This window comes from Marmota marmota, unplaced genomic scaffold (assembly GCF_001458135.2).
Source record: "Marmota marmota marmota unplaced genomic scaffold, marMar, whole genome shotgun sequence".
NCBI lineage: Eukaryota > Metazoa > Chordata > Mammalia > Rodentia > Sciuridae > Marmota > Marmota marmota.
Genome location: NW_026000240.1, coordinates 29685028 through 29705954, shown reverse-complemented (window position 1 = coordinate 29705954; position 20927 = coordinate 29685028). Strand labels below are relative to the sequence as shown.

The 20927-nt window shown below is 44.0% G+C and overlaps 1 non-coding gene across 1 annotated transcript; it reads left to right on the top strand.

The window, feature by feature from the left end:
- The first annotated feature begins 406 nt into the window (after positions 1-406).
- Positions 407-511, top strand: LOC125613655. The gene has a single exon (XR_007344220.1). It is a non-coding gene; the product is annotated as a U6 spliceosomal RNA (small nuclear RNA).
- Positions 512-20927: the final 20416 nt, after the last annotated feature.

The window sequence follows — 20927 nt, the reverse complement described above, 5'->3', positions numbered from 1 at the left end:
TTTCAGAAATAATTAAAAATACCATATTGTAAAAATTGTCAAAAAAAAAAAAAAAATCAACCACATCCCAGTACAGTGGCCCCAGGCCACTGGGAGGCTGAGGCAGGAGAATCCAAGTTCAAAGCCAGCCTCAGCAAAAGCGAGGTGCTAAACAACTCAGTGAGACCCTGTCTCTAAATAAAATACAAAATAGGGCTGGGGATGTGGCTCAGTGGTCCAGTGCCCCTAAGTTCAATCCCTAGTACCTCCAAAAAAAGATTCAACATCTTATGTGTGTGGTTCTGGGGATTAGAACTTAGCCTCATGCCTGCTAGGCAAGTGATCTACCACCGAGCTAGGCCTCCAGCCTGTACAGCTCTGCTTCTAATAAAATCTTTCTTAGAAATCCACTACAATAAAACGGAGCGTCTGCTTCAGCGGCACACATGCTAAAATTGGAACCATACCGAGAAGATTAGCATGGCCCCTGCACAAAGATGACTGGCAAATTTGTGAAGCATTCCATTTAAAATAAAATAATAAAGAAAAGCCAATTAAAAGAAACTGCTGAGAAGGTAGTAATGGAACTTCTGAAGACCCCTTTGGGGCTAAAACCCCTTACTCCAAATGGCTTTGTTAGATCCTTCCCTGCTTAGAATCTGCAGGCCTCAACTCCCTCCAAGGTTTTCCCCATCCTGATTTCTTGTTTTTAGGGATTAATTGAGGTTACAGTGCATCTCAAGCTATGCACCTGGCTTTCAAGATGTGCTATAAAGGGATCACCTGGTTCTTATTAAAATGAGAATTCTGGGGCACACCCTAGACTTGTACAATGGGAATCTTCTTGGGAAGAACCCTGGAATTTGCATTTTTTAAACGTACTTCCAGGTGATAGTGATGTTTTAAAATTTGAGAACCACTGAACCGGAAAACACTGGGAGGTGAAAGTGGGAGTAAATGACTGAGGCTGGCGAATGTTGAAAAACCATCATCTTCCAAAACCACTGTGAGCATCCTTCTCTTGGTTAACTGAGTGGAAGGGAGGAGGCGGATTTTCCCTGGGGATCCAGATGCCAACTGGGACTGCCTCAAGGTCATCTTGGAACCACTCCCTGTCCACGGGACTACGAAGACCAGTCCCCAAGGACAAGGGCTTTCTTATGCCCCGGGAACTGTGCACAACAGTGTTTAGGCTTTTCCAAGAGTTGCTTTTTTTTTTTTTTTTTTTTAATGATGCTTATAATGGTTACTTTTCTGAAATTGGAAAATTTCAAAAATAGGAAGTCAGTCATGAAGCAAAGACTGTTTATGTGAGTTTAAGAAGCATTAGGCAATGCCTCTTTTGTGCTGGAAAAAATCAACATTATTTACTTTGGGAATCTTGCCCGGATTTTTGTTAATTCGCTCATACAGTTTCTCCTCTCAGTTTATGACTCAGAGAAGTTTTTCCCAGCCCAGGGAAGGGATCAAGAAAAGCCATCATATTATACAGACCCCACCGAGTGCACTGAACTCATTAGGTATGATTGAAGGTCCCCACTCCAGCCACACCCTAGAATAGAAATCCCCTGTTCAGACTCTACTGGGACTCATCTAAGAATGAGGCTGCCTGGTTTGGGTTACTCATTGCTGTGTGACAATCTTGCCAAAACGTAATGACTTAACCACCATTTCCCCTTCTTTTGAGATAGGGTTTTGCTAAACTGCCCAGGCTGGGAGCTCATACTTCTGCTTCAGGCTCCTGAGTAAATGGGATTGCAGGCATATGCCACTGTGCCCTACATAGACTCTTTTTTTTTTTTTTCCTTTTCTCCCTGTGGTGTTGGGATTGAACACCAGGGCCTTGCACATGCTAAGCAAACACTACCACTGAGCTTCATCCCCAGCCTTTAACCACACACCATTTTATTAGCTCTCTGGATTGATGGCTCAACTTGAGCCAACTGTTCCATGTGATCTCAGTTGGGGCTGTAACCATCTGGGGACTTAACTAGGCTGAAAAGCCCAAGGTGGCTCATTCACATGGCTAGTAATTGATGCTGGCTGTCAGCTGGGAGCTCAACTAGTGATAAAAACATCCACACCTGGCCTCCTCCTGGGTCTTGGGTTTCCCATGATGTAGCAGCTGGGATTGAGAGGAGGGTTTCCTATGAGCAAGTGTTCCAAAAGGGAGGATGTGCTTCAAAGCACTGGTTTAGGATTCAATTAATTAATCTGTTGGAGGCTTAGTCTCCCCATTCATCAGATTGATATGAAAATTGAATGAGGAGTTGGGCACAGTGGTTCATCCCAGAGGTTCTGGAGGCTGAGGCAGGAGGATCGCAAGTTTGAGGCCAGCCTCAGCAACTTAGTGAGGCCCTAAGCAACTTTGCAAGACCCTGTCTCTAAATAAAAAATAAAAAGGGCTGGGGATGTGGCTCAGTGTTTAAGGGCCCCTGAGTTCAATCCCTGGTACCAAAAACTATAAATAAATAAATTGATCAAAATATGCTATGTACATACAAATTTATATTATAGTGAATTTCACTATAAAGTACTAATGTAAAACTATAAATAAATAGAAGGAAGACCAATACAGTAGAGGAAGAAGTAGAGGAGAGAAGAAGGGAGGGAAAGAGGAAGTACTGGGGACCGAGGTGGAATAAATTATATTTCATGCATGTATGATGATGAAAAAATGAATCCCCATATAACTTATAACTATGATGCACTTAATAAAAACATTGAAATGAAAAAAAAATGGGGGCTGGGTGGCAAAGTGCTTACTTAGCATGTTCAAAACCCTGGGTTCAATCCCCAGTACTAAAAACAAAAAGCATGTCAGAAATTAATTGAGATAATACATGTAAAGCTTTTCGCACAGTGCTCCATAAGCAGGAAGGGATTATGATTGTGGACACACATAATTTTAAGAGTTCTTGGTACCCCTGAGCCTCTGTGGAATTTTTACATTTCCCAGTGAGAGACGAGAAAGCATGATCTTTAAGGAATATGATAATCCCATATAATTCTAATTCCTCCTCCTCCTCCTCCTTCTTCCTCTCTCTCTGTCTCTCTCTCTCTGTCTCTCTCTCTCTCTGTCTCACTCTCTCTCTCTCTATATATATATATACACACACACATACACACACACACATATGATATAGAGAAAAAACTATAGATAGATAGATAGATAGATAGATAGATAGATAGATAGATAGATTCTCAAATATAGCATTTCTCTCTCCTCTCCTTACATCTGGTCTGGCCTATACCTGCTTTGGTAACAGAATGCATCATAAGATGTTCAATGACTTCTGATATCAGTTCTTTTTTATTTTTGATTTTGAGACAGGGTCTCACTAAATTGCTAAGTGCCTTGCTAAGTGGCTGAAGCTGGCCTCCAACTTGTGATCCTCCTGCCCCAACCTCCCAAATCATGGGGATTACAGGTGGGTGCCACTGCACCTGGCTATAAAAGACCCTGAGACTACTGTTTTGGTCACTATTTCAGTTCACTCTTCATGTTGTGAGCAGCCCCATGGAGAGGTACACAGGAGAGGTAACTCGTCCCAGAGTTACCTAGGACTAGGTTGGCTTTAGCACAAAAAGTCTTGCACCCTGTGAAACTCCCTCAGTCTTGGACAAACCAGGACTAATGGTCACCATAGGCCTATGTGGCAAGAAACCGAGGCACCTGTACAGCAATGATTGAGAAACTGAGGCCTCCCAACAAGAGCCATGCGGGGAAGCCATCTTGGAAGCAAGTCCTCCAGTCCAAATCTTGGGTTGATTGAGCCTCCTCTGAAACTTCACAGCATCCTGTGTGAGACCCTGAGCCAGAACCACTCTCTAAGCTGATCCCAGAAACCCAACCCTCACAAAATGTGGGATAACAAATATCTGTTGTTTTAAGCCACTAAATTTGGGGTCATTTGTTAAATGACATTAGATATTTTATATAGATGACCCAACACAATAGAAATAGAGGACAGATCCCCTCTATTTGGGCATGTCCCCCATCCTGTTTTAAGCAGCTGGGATGATCTTTCACTTGGGGGCCTTCTTTTGCTTTCCTCAAAACCACCTTGAGGGGATTTGACTCCTTGCGTTCCTAGAGAGCAGTGCCAAGCAGGCCCTGGCTGCAGCTGGGTGAGCTCACTGCAGTGTAATTGTTTTCTAAACTTTTAGCATAAATCCCAAGGGCTCCTGAGGCTTCGTTTCCAGACTCTCTCTGAGCGGTCCAATTTCCCTGGAGGCCTCAGGTGCCTACCTGGGCGGCTTAAACAGCCAGGAAATCTCCCTGACGTGCAGCAGGACAGGTGGCTGCGTGCAGACAAATAACAATCAGCACCGTGGAGGCCCCACAGGGCATGCAGGTGGTTTGATAGGGCCTGGGTGGGCCCCTCCTTGACCTCAAATCTCTTTCAACCAGGTACCTCGGCCTCTGAAATTTTACGTTTCCACGGTGAGACATTCACTCGGGTATTTGTTCATGTATTCACCCACATGTTCTTCTGAATGAGTTAATTTGAAGACCTTCCCTGCCCAGGTCACATGAAAGAAATAGAAACTTAACCTAAAGGGAGCACAGAAGATAGGAGGGACCCCAAAAGGCTGATCTTGGCTCCAACCCATAGTGTCAGGTTAGACCATAGTATCAGGTTAGACCAATCCTGTCTATTGCATTGGGCTGCAGTCATGTAGAGCACCCCAGAAAGCTCAGGGTAGGGACCCAGAGACCTAGAAAGTAGGTCAAGATACAATTAACATGTACTGAGCATATTTGTTTCCTAGCACAGTGTCACAAGCTGGGTGGTTTAAAACAACAGAAATGTATTCTGCCAGCAGGGGTCAGAATGGTTGGTTCAACTGAGGCTACGAGAGAATCTGTTGGAGGCCTCTCTCAGCTTTAGGGATTTGCTGGCCATCTTTGGTTTTTCCTGGTCTGTTGATGCATCAGCCCAAATCCTTCCTGCACCTCCATGTGACATTCTCCTCGTGGGCACATCTGTCTCCAAATCCAAATTTCCCACCCTGGTGACTTCATCCTTACTTAATCATCTGCAGAAACCTCATTTCCAAATAAGGTCGCATTCACAGGCGAGGGCGATTAGAATTTCAACATCTTCAGGGGGACATAAACCCGTGACACAGAGCATTCAGTTAATATCCATGAAATGCCAGGCACTGCTATGATAATTATTTTATATACATTTATTTTCCTAATCCTCACAAAGATTTCCACCTTATAGCTGTAGGTGCCGAGCATTAGAAAGATTATGGGACTGATCCTAGATTACATGGTTAGAAAGTGTGGGTTCTGGAATCAGATAGGCCGGGCTTCCTTACCTGGGAAACCACACAGAAGCTATCTCAGCTCTCAATGCCTCCGTTTCTCTGTTTGGAATATGTGGGTAATAATAATCATACCTTCACCCATGCTGAGTTAGTATAAGGATTTTAAAAGATAGTACACAGAGCTGGAACACAGTGATCACTGAACTTGTGGTAGCTGTTTTTATAAGTAGCAGAATCCAATCTTTTTGTTTTGTTTTGCAATGCTGAGGTTCAAACCCAGGGCCTTTACATGTTAGGCAACTGCTCTACCACTGAGCTACATTTCTCCAACCTGTGATCAAAATTTAAGTCGACATTTCCTTAGCTCCAATGCCTTCCTTACTTCCTCTCTAATCCAACACATATTTTATATATATATTACACAATATACATATATATGTGTGTACATATATAGCCCTTAGAAAATGACTTTTGGAAGCCAGCCTCAGCAACAGAGAGGTACTAAGCAGCTCAGTGAGACCCTTTCTCTAAATAAAATACAAAAGAAGGGCTGGGATGTGGCTCAGTGGCTGAGTGTCTCTGAGTTCAATCCCTGGTAATCCCTCTCCCCCGACAAAAAAAAAAAATGTTTTTTGGAGACATAAAACCTTGGGTTCAAATCCTGGCTCCAACAGGGAGCAGTGAAGCATGCCTGTAATCCCAGCAACTCGAGAGGCTGAGACGGGAAGACTGCACATTCAAGGCCAGCCTCAGCAATTTAGCAAGGCCCGAAGCAACCTAGTGAGACCCTGTCTCAAATAAATAAATAAATAAACAAACAAATTAATAAATAAATAAAAGATAGATAGATAGATAAAAAGTAAAAAGAACTATGGATACAACTCAATGGTAAAGCACCCCTGGATTGAATTTCCTGTACAAAGGGGCAAAAAAAAAAAAAAAATCCCAGCTCCACCATTTACAAGGTGCTTGATTGCAAGTGAATTAATTGTCTGAGTCTCATTTGCTTCATATATAAATGGCTATGCTCATGATAAAATCTATAGCAAAGGGTTCTAGTGAAGATGAGTTGCAATGCAGCTAAATTATCAGTAAAGGTTGCCAAGTGCTTCTCTCTATCTCTGCATTGGCACTACTTTTGTATAATTATTTGTGGGAATCTGTTTCCCAACCAGTCTGTGGGATTCAGGGTAAGGGCTATGTCTTGTTTATCTTTCAAGTCCTCAATAATTAAGAAATGAATGAACAAACCAACCCATAAATGACGTATATGTTGGTTACATGACCTTTCCTCGAGGATTCATTCCATAAGGTTGTCAGTTGTTTTTTTGGTGGGGGTGAACACAGTACACAGGGGTGCTCTACCACTGAGCTACATCTCTGGCCTTTTTTTTTTATTTTATTTTTTAGTTTGAGACAGAATCTTGCTAAATTATGGAGACTGGCCTCAAATTTATAATCCTCCTGCCTCAGCCTCCCCAATTGCTGAGATTACAGCAGTTGGCCACTGTGTTGGCTAATTGGAGTTTTCTTTTCATGACATAATTTCCATGTTCCTGCAAGGCCCAGCACAGAATCAATATCCCCTTGTCTAATCCAACTTTCCAAACATGGCTGCCCATAATTCCTCATGTCCCTACATGTACTCGCCACTCCTCTTAACTAGCAGTGGAATTTATTTGTCCTACCCTTGAATCTGGACTTGCCCCAGGACATTGCCAACGGAATGCACCCTAAGTCTGGGTTTGATCCCCAGCACCTCAACAAAACAAAGAACATCATCTAAATAATACCATGCCATTTCCAGGCCTGGGCCACAAGAGGCCTACAGTTTCACTGTTGCCTCTTGAGATCCAGTTGTCTCCTTAGAATACACGGCTCACCCTGCTCAATGAGGAGAGACCACATGGAGACAGAGGGAGCTAGCCATCTAGCTGTTCCTAGCCCCCCACTTAAGTCTTCAAACATTCTAGAACATTCTCTGCTGGACATTCTCTACCTGGCCAGACTCTCGCCTGAATGTGGTCACATGAGTGACCCCAGCCAACACCATACAGACCAGAAGAACCACCCTGCTGAGCACAACTAACTCACAGAATCGTGAGAAATAGTAAATAACTATTGTTGAGTGGCTAACCTTTAGGGTAGTTTGTTACCTAACAATAGACAATCAAATTCCCAGTCCCAAGTCCTCTCCCAGCTTTACCCTCCAGGTTATTAATGTAATCTCTACAGGGGACCCAGGTAAGAAGAGAACTGTGAAGAAAAAGTTTATTTGCCTCTGATGGCACAGTTGGCCTAGCAACAGCAGCCTTGGCAACCAGGCTGCTGGTTGCCAAGACCCTTGCTGCTGGTTTGGAGACCCTTGAGAGGTGATTCCAGGCTTGGGAGATGGTCACAGTGGCAAATAGATAGCTTCTCGGTGGGATTCAGGAGATGAAATGGCCCGGCTGACCTTGTCTCCTACCTCAGCCACCCTCCTCTATCTCAGACTGGTGAGAACAGAGACTGGGCTTAAAGGCTTTAGCCAGCTTCCCTCAGTCACTGGTGGCCATCTGTTCCTTCCACATTTGATGCGGACCAGGATTAGAGCCCCACACCATTGTCTTTTACCAAACCAGGCTCTCTTTTCCATCATGGAGATGACAAGCTCTGCAAAAGGGATTGTTCGTGTGGCTACCAAGCATGTGGAAATGGGAGAATTGGTCTCAAATCCACATCCCCAGGCATAGAGTTTAGGGGCATTTGTGGGTGATCTAAGACATGAGGAAAGGTGGTAAGGAAAAGGGAAGTAATCAGTGGTCAGAGCATGTGTGGTCAAACTTCTTGGTTCTTCCTAGGACTCGTGTTGAGAAAATGGCATGTTGGCATGAGCTGCAGGTAGAGTTTTTGGTCCCCTGATGTCAAAGGATCACCCATTGGACACTTGCACAGACCCAGGTGAAGGATCAGTGGGTGATTGCAACTGGTTTGAGCTAGGCCACTTCTGAAAAACAACCTGAACAACGGTTATCATAGTGACCGTATGTCACGGGTGTTATCTGTAGCAAAGGTTGTAGGGATCTATTATTACTTTATTGTTTAGCTAAGCTAAAAGCAAGTGAAGCTGGATGGCTTATTTTGGTTTTTCCCTCAGTTTCATGTCCAGAAATAAGGAACCAGAATAGTTATGTATGTGTATGTATGTATGTGTGTGTGTGTGTGTGTGTGTGTGTATATATATATATATAAATAAATAAAACTGAATTTGTAGTTTAAAATTCCAGGCCCTAATGGTATCTCTGGTGAATTCAACCAAAATGGTGGGAGGATCTAGGTTATATATTGAAAATCACTAAAGATTGAAATAAAATCTGGGCATGATGGCACATACCTGTAATCCCAACCACTTGGGAGGCTGAGGAAAGAGGATCACAAGTTCAAGGCCAACCTGGGCAACTTAGACTCTGTCTCAAAAAAAAAAAAAAATTAAAAGGGCTGAGGATATAGTTGAGTAGTAGAGTGCTCCTGGGTTCTATCCCCAATACTGCAAAACAAAAGATAATAAAATTTGCCCGCACGTTAGCTAAGAGGCACAGGTCTGGGCTATTGGCCTGGTCTTGTTCTAATTTGGCAAGTGACTCTCAGTAAATCTCTTTATTTTTCTGTCCTCAGGATTTTTAGCAGGAAAATGTTAAGATTCTGAAAGTGCTTTCCTATTTATCATTCATAGGGGAAACAAATGCCTGCCTGATGCCTAATATTTATTGAACTTCTTTATTTTCCCTTTCCACTTTTTTTTTTTTTTTTTGGTACCAGGGATTGATCTCAGGGGCACTCTACCACTGAGCTGCATCCCTCAGCCCTTTTTTGTATTTTATTTAGAGACAGGGTCTCACTGAGTTGCTTAGCACCTCACAGTTGCTGAGGCTGGCTTTGAACTTGAGATCCTCCTGTCCCAGCCTCCCAAACCACTGGGATTACAGGCGTGTGCCACCGCACCTGTCTCTTTCCACATCTTTTACTGGTGCATTATAGTTGTACATAATGATGGGATTTGTTGTCACATACTTGTACATACGCATAATGTAACAATATAATTCGGCCAATATGGCTCCCCAGCACTTTCCCCCTTCTTCCAATCCTTTCCTCTACTGATCTCCCTTTGATTTTCATAAGATCTGCCCCCACCTTTCTTTTCCCTTTTCCTCTCAAGCTTCCACATATGAGAAGAAACATATGACCCTTGACCTTCTGAACTTGGCTTATTTCACTTAACATAATGATCTCAATTTTCAGCCATTCATTCATTTTCCTTTCTAGCTGAATACAACTCCATTGTGTATATATACCACATTTTCTTTATCCATTCATCCATTAATGGACACCTGGGCTGGTTCCTTAGTTTGGCTATTGTGAATCGTGCTGCTATACATGGGTATGCATGGGTCACTGTAGTATGATGATTTTATTTCTTTTTTATATATTTTTTGTTTTCGGTGGACACAATATCTTTATTTATTTTTAAGTGGTGCTGAGGATCGAATCCAGTGCCTCGCACATGCCAGGCCAGTGCACTAACACTTGAGCCACATCCCCAGCCCCGATTTTATTCTTTAGAAATAAATACTGAGGAGAGGTATGGCTGGGTCTACGGTGGTTCCATGCCTAGTCTTTTGAGGACCCTCCATACTGATTTCCACAGTGGTTATAGTCATTTACAATTCCAACAGAGTAGATGTGTTCCTTTTCCTCCACACCCTCTCTGACATTTATTATTGTTTGTATTCTTAACGATTGCCATTCTGACTGGTGTAAGATAAAATCTCAATGTAGTTAGTTTTTTTAAATATATTTTTAAACTTTATTGTTATTTATTTATTTATGTATTTATTGTTGGTGCTGGGAATTGAACCCAAGGCCTCACACATGCCAGGCAAGTGCTCTGCCACTGAGCCACATCCCCAGCCCTCAATGTAGTTTCGATTTGCATTTCCCTCATTGCTAATGATGTTAAATATTTTTTCATATTGGCTATTTGTATTTCTTCTTTTGAAAAGTGCCAGTTTTATTTATTTGCCCACTTATTAACTGGGTTACTTGGCCTTTTAAATCCATTGTATATATTCTATATATTGATCCTGTCTGAAGACAACTAGTAAAGATTTTCTCCCATTCTGTAGGTTTTCTGATGTGAAGACATCCCTAATTGTTTCCTCTGCTGTACAGAAACTTTTAAATTTGATACCGTCCCATTTATTAACCCTTGGCATTATTGCCTAAGCTTTAGGGTCCTGTTAAGAAAGTTGTTGCTTGTGCCTACATGCTGATTTATTGAACTTCTAATTTGGTTTCTGCTTGGCATTTTTACATGCATTATCTCATAATACTCAACACAATCCAGCTCAGATTATTATCCACATTGTAAAAAGGAAAAAAACAAAACCCAAAGACGTTAAGGAACTTGCAGATGGTCACCCAGCTTGTGAGTTGGGAATGGGAACTGAAGTCCCAGTCTGGTCTATGCAGCTGGAAAAGTCAAGTTTATTCGCCATCACACACCCTTCCCGCATCTGTGCAGGATCCCAAGGTGATGGTAGTTTACAGTCACTGAATATGGAATCATATGTGCTTTTTAATTTTATTACAAAGACTTTAAACTTCTTCCTTTAATTGGTTGCATCTTATTCTAACTATAGTTTACATCTATTCCCCCATAGAGTATTGACATTCCTCCCAAATGTTTTGCCATTAAAAGGAATTTTGAAATGAACAAGTTGTGTTATGTCAATACAAAGCAGAAATTCTAGATGGAGGGGAGGACCATTCTTCTTTGGCATATCAGGAATCTCATCTACATCACTTCCCCCCATCACACACATCTGCTCCTTCTCTGCCCCCACTGCCTTAATGCACCTGGGTCCCCCATCACCCAAGGAGTGTCCTGACCTCAAGTTGCAGGGTGGAAAAGGGAAGGCGGAGAGAACAGTTCTTTTGGAATTCACACACCATTCAGACCCAATGAATTAATCACCTTTTAACAATTTAGCTCTGACCTCGTCAATCTTAAATAGCTTGGACAGCCAGAAAAATTAAGATTGTCTCAGGATGCTTATTGGTTTTGAAAAGATTATAAAATCCTCTTATCTCAAAAGGACCAGGTGAAGGATTTGCAAATCCCATTAAGAATTTGAGCCTTTATCCTAAGGGCAATGGGTAGCCACTGAATGATTTTAAACAGAGGAGTAATGGCCTGATCAGATTTTTTTGATCTAGAAAGAATACCGTGCTTGGAGGGCGGTTGTAGGATTTAATGATTAATAGGATGGAGGGTGGAGGAAGGGGGGGAGACAGCAGGACCCCAGGACTCTGCCCAGGACAGCTGAATGGGAAGGGGGGAGGAGAGGGGAGGGAATGACAGCAAAGGAGCTCCCTCTGGGCCAGGTGAGTTGAGGTCCCCAGGGGAGGCCACTAATAAAGATGATGCATGCTTCCAGGAGCTCCCTACCCAGGGCTCTGTGAGCTGCCTGCTTGGTCAAATAGACCCAGGCCACAGGCCAGTCCAGCCCAGGGAACTGAGGCTTTTGGGAGGCCACAGCTGGCCCAGCCAAAGTGGGACATCAGGTAGATTCTAACATCATGAAGGTGATAAATCAAGAAGACTGCTAATCTCTTCCCAGTAGAGAATTCTGAGCTACCCCATTTAGGGGCTGAGTTGTAAGTTTTCAAGTCCTTGGAGCTTTTCAATTCAAAGATTCAGAGAGATTCTTTTCTTTTCTATGCTCGCCTAGCTAAATCCCCAGTCCTATTCCCCCCCACCACCACCACCAGTACTGGAAATAGAACCCAGGGGTACTCTTCCACTGAGCTACATCACCAGCCCTTTTTATTTTGAGACACAGGGTCTCACTAAATTGTCCAAACTGCCCTTGAACTTGTGATCCTTCTGCCTTGGTCTCCCCAGTTGCTGGGACTACAGGCTCACACCTCTGCACCTGGTTCCAGCCCTATTTTAAAAATTTTTACTTGTTTTTCTGAAATTCTTTATACTTGAGCAAAACACCACCCCGCAGTACAGTCTATTGCTAGCAGGAGGCAGGTGACCACGTGGAAACATGGAGCAGATCTGGGTCAGTGCTTTACAAGAAGTGCAGAGAGAAGGGAACTGTGGCACACACCTGTAATCCCAGGCACTCACCTGTAATCCTTGAGGCAAGAGGATCACAAGTTCAAGGCCACCCTGGGTAACCTAGTGAGACCTTCAGCAATTGAGAGAATCTTGTCTCAAAATAAAACCTAAAAGGGGCTAGGGGTGTAGCTCAGTGGTAGAGCACTCCTGGGTTCAATGCCTAGTACCTCAAAAAAAGAAAAGAAAAAGAGTGTGTGTGGTTAAGACCTAGGCAAGCCTGGGAGACCTAGAGTTTAATCTGGAAAGTTGTGGAAGGCTTCCTCTGGCCCTTAAAGATCCAGCTTCCTCAGATGGACAGGAGGAGAGCGGGACATTCTTGGAAGAGGGAATACCTAAGGATCCAGAGATAGAAGAATATAAGGCAAATTGGAGCCCAGGGAGCTTTGAAAGGCACTAGATGTAAGGAAATAGAATTGTTTGTATTGCCCAGATTTGCAAGACTGTGAAGATCTGGGACAATAGTCTAGCTTTACCTCTGAAGACAATATCATATTCAGTGGCAAGATAGAAATTTCCTAGTGACATCATCTAGGGAAAATGCTAGGAAGCTCAGTCCCTAATTTGCCCTGTCCCCACCCCCCAAGAAGCCAGTTTCCAGAACATAAAGACATGCAATTTTTTGTAGTAGCCTCATGTCTTTTTGCACCTGACTTTCATTTCCTTCCTATATTTTTCCATTTGTCTTCTATCTAAGCCTTTAGAGGGGGAGATAAGTACATAAATAACCCTATATAATATTAAATGTATTATATTATCAGCCTAAGCACAGCGGCACATGCCTGTAATTCCAGTATTTTAGGAAGCTGAGTCAGGAGGATTGCAAATTTGAGGTCAGCCTCAGCAATTTAGTAAGACCCTTTCTCAAAATTAAAAAAAAAAAAAAGGAATGTAGCTCAGTGTTAAAGTGCCCCTGGGTTCAATCCACAGTACCTAAGAAAAGTATCACATTATCTTTCAAAACAAATCTAGTATCCACCAAATTTTCAGAGACACCAAGGGCATCCCATGATCTCATGGATGAAAACAGATGGGACAGAACAGGCAGGGTCCAGCAGAGAGCCTGATAGGTAAGTCCACAACCCTAACCGAAATGCAGGACAGAGGAAGCCTGGGCAAGCCTGTGACTCTGAGGACAGTGTTTCCAGTGAATTGAATAGAGCACAGAAAGTCCTTGGGGACCTCAGCAGGTTAAAATCTCCTTGCACTCATTGAGGGTTGTCTTCTACTGAGGCTGATCAGGTAAGACCAGATGCAAGGTAATTTTCAACCAGATACCATAGTCAACAGTAAGAGAGGAGATTTTTAGGTTTCACATTTTCTACACTCAGAAAATGGGGCTCCAGACATCCTGGGAAATGTGAGGGCCTAGTGGCCTGGGATTGGGTTAGGATACAGTGATACCCAGTCCTGCAGCAATTGCAGGTTTGCTATAGTCAGGCAGTGAAGGGAAGGGGAGGTTGAGATCTGTGCTGCTCTGCCATGGACATGAGGGTAGAGGGCAGGGAGAGACACACCACCATGCAGAACCTTTCATTGACATGGTCATTTTACGGAGACTTACAAGTTGAGCTATTCTTCATTGACCTGTGTTTGGAAACAGGTCCAATATGGAATATCATTCTATCCTATTGATTTATATAAACTCACAATGGTTTACAAGTACAAGGCATGTACTTTGTTCCTCTGGAGCCTAGAACAGCAGATGCCCATAAGAATGAGATTCACCAGTGACAAAAGAGAAAGCCCCAGAAATTCTGCAAAAAACCCCCAAATGTCCAATTTCTATCCTTTTTTTGCATTCCCTTGTCTAGATTTCCCATCAGACAGGGGAAGCCTGCCTGAGACCAGGCATGGGTTTAGGGGCAGAGTCCAGACCCTACCATCTATGACTGAATTCATGCAGGGCATTTGGGCCTCAATCATCAAAATGCTGTGTAATCATTGGACAGGGGGATCATCAATGACTACCTGAGGCTGTCTCACCCTCTCTCTCAAACCATGACTTGGGAGCAGACCAGTAAACCCAGGTCTATTGAGGCTGAGAGGTAGAGTGACTCCCAAGTCTCAGGGAAAGGGTGAGTGAGAAAGCAGGTGCAGTGAGGTACTAAGAAGGAGCCACAGTGTCACAGACACACAGAGAACTTTGCACAGGTCATCACCCCATGGTCAAGTGCATGCTTTCTGGAATCAGACCTAGGTTTAAATTAGCTCTGTCTCTTCCTAACACTTGATCTTGCTGCATCTCAGGTGTTTTCATGTGTAAATTGGGGATGATAAACATCTTCCTTGTGAGATGTGAGGATTAAATGAGAGGAAGAATTTATGAACTCTCAACTTGACAAATGGGAAATCCAATGAATGTTAGTTACACCTAATGGTGGGGAGGGTTATGACGGTGATGATGGTGTGTGTTCTGATTTATGTGAGGGGTTTTGATGAGCATCCTTTTATCTGTCCTCTTTCTGATCCTCATTCATCACTGGATCCTCAGTACCTGCTGAGTAACTGTCACATGGTGGGCCATCCATAAACACTGGTTGACAATTAAGAAAAAAACAAAACCAAGAAAGAATTAAAAATTCATGCTCTGTATATGCAATTACTAAATATGAAATCGCTTATTATTTGGGGCTCTTAAATGTTCTGACTATATATAGTTTATTAGCCTTCATACAAAAACTGACTATGACCTCAAAATGGCTGAATCTAAATGGTCCAAGGGAGCCACTCAGACATGGTGGCACATGCCTGTAATTCTAGCTATTCAGGAGGCTGAGGCAGGAGGATAGCAATTTGAGGCCAGCTTCAGCAACTTGATGATACCCTGTCTAGAATAAAAAAAAAAAAAAAAAAGCAGCTGAAGATGATGTTCCCTGTCTAGAATTTTTTTTTTTTTAAAGCAGGGGAGGAGCAGGATTGCTGAACATGATGTTCAGTGGTAAAGTGCCCCTAGGTTCAATTCCCAGTACAAAAAACAACAACAAAAGAATGCCAAAAAGCCAGGTATGATGGTGCACGCCTGTAGGAGGCTGAGGCAGGAGGATTGCGAGTTCAAAGCCAGCCTCAGCAAAAAGCAAGGTACTAAGCAACTCAGTGAGACCCTGTCTCTACATAAAATACAAAATGGGGCGGGGGATGTAGCTCAGTGGTCCAGGGTCCCTGAGTTCAATCCCCAGTGTCTCGAGCCATCCATGGGCTGTGTGTGAGCTATGTGCATTGGAACTATATGAGGGGACAGTTCTGGCATTGCACACTGACTGGGCGTGTGATGCAAGTGCGCTTTCCTCTGGCTCCGCCTGTGATCCTACACTGCACCTGAGATGGGTGTGACTTGCCAAGATGTCAATCAATCTGCTGACCACAAGACATCACAAAGTAAGACTCCACCTTTGAAGCATCATCGCCTTCCTTATTTGGTGAAGAACATTCCATCGAATCTCCTTTGTGGGTGCCCCCTATAAAATGCATTCTGGTGCATGCTTTCTTTCCCAGGTCACAGAGCAGTTCCACCCTCAACCTGAGAAACTCATGTCCATGTGCTGCATGATTTCTTCGCAATTTTCTTAGTTTAATGTTGCAGCCAGCTCTTTTGAACCCAGCTCATATGGTCAGGGTGGGCAGCTGGCAAGACCCCGGTACCCACACCCACCAAAAAAGCCAAAAAGGACAAAATGGACCCTGGGAAATTAAAGGAATTGCTTTCTTCTGGGCATAGGGAGATGTCCCTGCACTCTGCCCTCCTGTCCTCTCTGCTCTTCTTCCCAAGAGGATGACAAGACCATTGGCCTACTGACCTGGTAACCAGGACTTGGGGAGCTGACTCAGAAGCAGAAAATGCCAGACAATTTTCACACCTACTTGTTGGGTCATGAAGTAGGATCAGGAATGGAGTTGGGGTCAGGGACAGGATAATCGTGCCTTGCCAACATAATTATATCCCTTGCACCCTATGATCAAAGTGCTTGAGTCAGAAGATCTTGCTTTGTGCCAGAATCATTTGACTGGCTTCCAAAGAGGCCACTCAGGGTGGCTTTTCCTCAGTGAGTTTACGGCAGAGCTAACCTTGGTTCATGGCCAAATCATCATCTTGGTGGAGGGTAGGGGCTCATCTACCTGCAGAAGCCTGACTCCCAGCTATCCAAATCAGAGGAGCCTGAAGTTACTGCCACACATAAATGTTTTCATTGACAATGGGTGTTACGCCTTCAGTAACTGGAATTCTCTTGTTGGCTGGGTTACCCTTTTCCCAACATTAGCAATCCCAGAGAGCTAAATTAGTCATCAGTGGGCTGGGTGGTGAGTATATCCCAAGAGTTTAGGGAGGCAGATATTTTGAGGGCTGTTTTATCCAAGTCGGGGTGGGGCCGGGTGACTCATCTCCGCCTCACAGCACGCCACATCTGTGTGAGCACATCTGTTGCTCTTTCCTGGAGAGAGGTGGGAAGTGCCAACTTCCGTCTTCTTTGCTTTCATCGTCTTCTTTTTCCTTCCTCTCTATTCTCCAGCCTCATCCCTCAACCTTCAGTTCACCCTCTCCATATCATAAAGGCAAGTAGGCTGCTCTTCCTTTAGTTGTCAGATTCCAGCCCCGCCTCCCCTCTCTCCAGACACAGAGAGTGTCACCCCGATGGCTTAGTTGTTCCCCAGCTCTTCATTTGTTTACGGAACATTTTGGTTTATTCGCCAATGTATTAGCTTGAACTTTACAAAATGTTTTGGTCAAAAATGGTCCAACAGCTGGGCATGCCTCTAGTCCCAGCTACTCTGGCTGAGGCGGGAGGACTGCTTGAACCCAGGAGTTCAAGGCCAGCCTGGGCAACATAGTGACATCCTGTTAAAACAAACAAACAAAACCAATCGAATAACTACAACTTCATGTGACTCAACTAAGGGTAGACCAGACCCCTTTGGGGTGGGTTTATTGAGCTGGACTCCCTTTCCCAAGCCTTGCTAGTAGGAGTGGATGTGTCTGTATGGGGGTGGGGCATGCATGCCTTGTTCTTCTGCTCCCCTGCCTACTCCAACCAGGGCTTTAGTGCCAGGGAGGAGCTTAGGAGGGACAGGAGGTTGAGGGAGAAGGTTGAGTTCTTTGTTGTGAGAGCATGTGTTCAGAAACCAACAAGGGAACCTGTCAGATAGCCCATGATTTGTACATTTCTCTGTTAATATAGAAAACTGGGGATTAATGGAGATATCTTTCATTTTACAAACATCAGTCAAATGCTTGTGTGATGTGAGCTGTATGCACAATACTATTCCTACCTTCAAGAGTTTAAACGTGTTATAATTATATGTATACTGTGATCTGCTTCTACTTACTAGCTTATTGTAGAATAAACTGTAAGGATACAGCCTGTATTCTTATTCTTTTTTCTTTCTTTCTTTTTTTTTTTTTTGGTACTGGGGATTGAACCTAGGGCCTTACAAATGCAGGCAAGTACCTACTTCTGAGCTACACCCCCAACCCAACCTACTGATTCTTAACTCATAAGGCCTGGCAACATAATAGGTGCTCGTTAAACAAAGATTTTATGTGAATGAATAAGTGAATGAATGAAAGTGACTGAACAATAAACAAACCAGGGGGATACCAGGAAGGCATCAAATATATCAAACGAAAGGCCTCTGGGCCTCTAAAGTTCAGGAAACCACAACACTGACAGAAAAGTCAGGAGAGAGAGATCCCGCCCCCAGGAGGTGATCTGTAAGTAGTTGCTGCCCAGTTGGAAAAAAAAAAGAATAGCTCAGGCAGCAGCACAGTCTGTCTCACAGATGTTACAGAGGAAGCCACAAATGAAAAGGCAGATTCTGGCCATCAGCTTCTTAGTGAGCTCTCTGGCCAGCATGGACTGCATTCCTTTGAGCTGAGAGAGAGTGGGATTTCTAGCCTAGGTAGCAGAATGGAACTTGGAACATACAGCTCAGCAGAAAAGAACCCAGGGACAATGGGATTGGGCCCAACTGCCCTTTACTAGCTCTTGAGTTCACAGAATATTGAGCTCAGCAAGACTTTTCAAGGGAGATAACTTTTGTCCACTGAATTTTACCACTTCAGAGGACCCACAGATAAATCCCCATGTTAGGACAGCATTAAGAACCCCCAGAGACATGCTGAAATGTCTGGGAATGGTTGAAGTCCTTGTCAGGGTTCAACTTTGCCACCTAGCAAGGACAAGTGAAGGCCTGTTTGCTTTAAGGATGGGAAGGTCCAAACCCTTTGGAAGGTAGAAGGAAAGACATCTTCATCAGGAGAAAGCTGGAGGATGCTCTGGACATTGGGGCCAGGTAATGATGAGGGAGGTGGTGAAAACAGGTTTCAGAGCCCAGTGTAACCAATCAAGAGGAGTGTGGGCAGGGGAGACTTCTGAACAACCAGTAGGAATAGATAGATGTTGTTGGTTTCAGGGCAGGGGAGTCAACGTGGAAGGGACCAGCTATATAGAGGACAGAATAACTACAGACAATGACCGTACCACAAATACACTGGTCTCTCTGCTGGCCTGACCTGAACTTCTTACACATGATCAAGTTCTACAAGCATACCATGAATCATGCTGAAAAAATGTGGGAAAGTTTGCTGTTAGCCCTTGACTGCTCTTCCTTCTTCGCATTTTCTCATTAATTCCTTCAAGACAATGATGTATTATTTATTAGTTTGTACTGAGGATTGAACCTAGGGGCACTTTACCACTGAAATACATCCCCAACCCTTTTCTACTTTTAATTTTGAAAAAAGATCTCCCTAAGTTGCTTGGGGTTTTACTAAATTGCCGAGGCTGGCCTTGAACATGCAATCCCCCTGCCTTAGCCTCCAGAGTCCCTGGGATTACAGGTATGTGCCCTCATGTCAGGTTTGGTAATGATGTGTTATTGATGGGACTTAAGAAAGGGACTGCATGACAGTTATTGGTATCTATCTCTCCTAGATTTTAAGGGAATTGAAGGCAGGAATCACAAATTATTCAACTTTAAATAAGATGCTGTCTTAAATATAGGTAAATAAATGCTTCATAGACAAAGAAAGGGGGGAGGAAGACAGAAGGAGGAAGGCAAGAGATACAGAAGGAGGGAGGAAGAAAGGAAAGAAGGAAGAAAGAGGAAAATTAATCTGAGTAGAGATGTTCAGGGAGGGTGGTGGTAATGGGAAGTACTGAATTTGGCCAGCATCATAGGAAGATATGTGGTGTCACAGAAGGAAGTGACCTAAGGGGACCTATCCTGGTGGTTTGGGCAGTTTATATTTGAGGAATGATATGAAGCTTCTTGGCCAAGGCTAGGCCCTTGATTTACTTCATGGACATATTCAGAACTTAGATCTTCAATAGCAGGTGGTAGTGGAGGGTAGGAAAAATACCTTCAATGAAAAAAAATTGTAAAGGAAAAGACAAGTCGCTCCATTTTCTGGCTGGATTCTATCGGTCCCATAGGGTCCTAACATACATCTGAGTCATTTCCTCAGTGGTTGTAACAGTTCTGTCCTCTGCCCTTGGAAGGAGGAAGTAGACAGTTTAGTTGCCCGGACCACCTTTTTCATATACAAGGACACATGTCGTTCTCAAGGCCCTAAGAGTCCTTAATCTGGTAAAGCCAGGTGTAGCATGGGAATTTGGTTCCCACCCCTATGATATGCCATTCCCCTCCAATTAGCAGGGATAGGAGCAGAGGATGAACTGAGATCATTATCTAGACTCGATCCAGGGCAGGAGGCACTCTAACTGTATTTTTAGACTCACTTATTTCGCCTCCAATGCATGTTAAGTACTAAGAGGTACTCCCCCCATATGTTGCAAGAGGTAGTGTCCCCATTTTACAGACTAGAAGTTTTGAGAGTCAGATAAATTATTTGACTTTGATCAACATATCTAGTAGTGGATGGAGTTCAGTCATTTTCCTTTCATATGCCTACTGGCTTATTTTAAGAGTAAACAGGACTTAAAAGAAAAGGTTATTATCTCAAGTTGATAATAATCATCCAGATCAAAAGTAATTGTTACCAGCCCAGAGAAGGTGAAAGTACACAGGTGAGCAGAGGGGGAGGAGCAAGCTCTAACGCAGCTGGCTTAACACAGCGCCTTTCCATTTCGTGAAAGTTCAAATGACTAGAAGGCCACAGTTCGCTCTCAGCGAGCAGACACACGTGTACCCCACGCATGCGCCCAGTCGAGACATACCGCCCCTCCCGCGGGTCCTCTTTAGCCAAGTCACCAACCAGCCCTCTAAATACCCGCCCTCAAGGCCAAACCCTCGGCCAATCCGGAGAGAGTCGATAGGCGCGTCAGTTAATTTGCATATCCCCGCCCTCACGCCGGCACCGCCCCGTCGGAAGCACGGATTGTCACCTAAGTGCTTCGTCCTGGCCTCTGATTGGCTCTTTGTCCCGCCCTGCCTCCGTCTCCTCCCGCCGCCCGCCCCTCGGTTTGCCCACAACGGCGGGCAGAGCTAAGTACGCAGGCGCGGGCGCTGCCTCGCTCGGCTGGAGGCCCTCCCTCCCTCCTCGCCG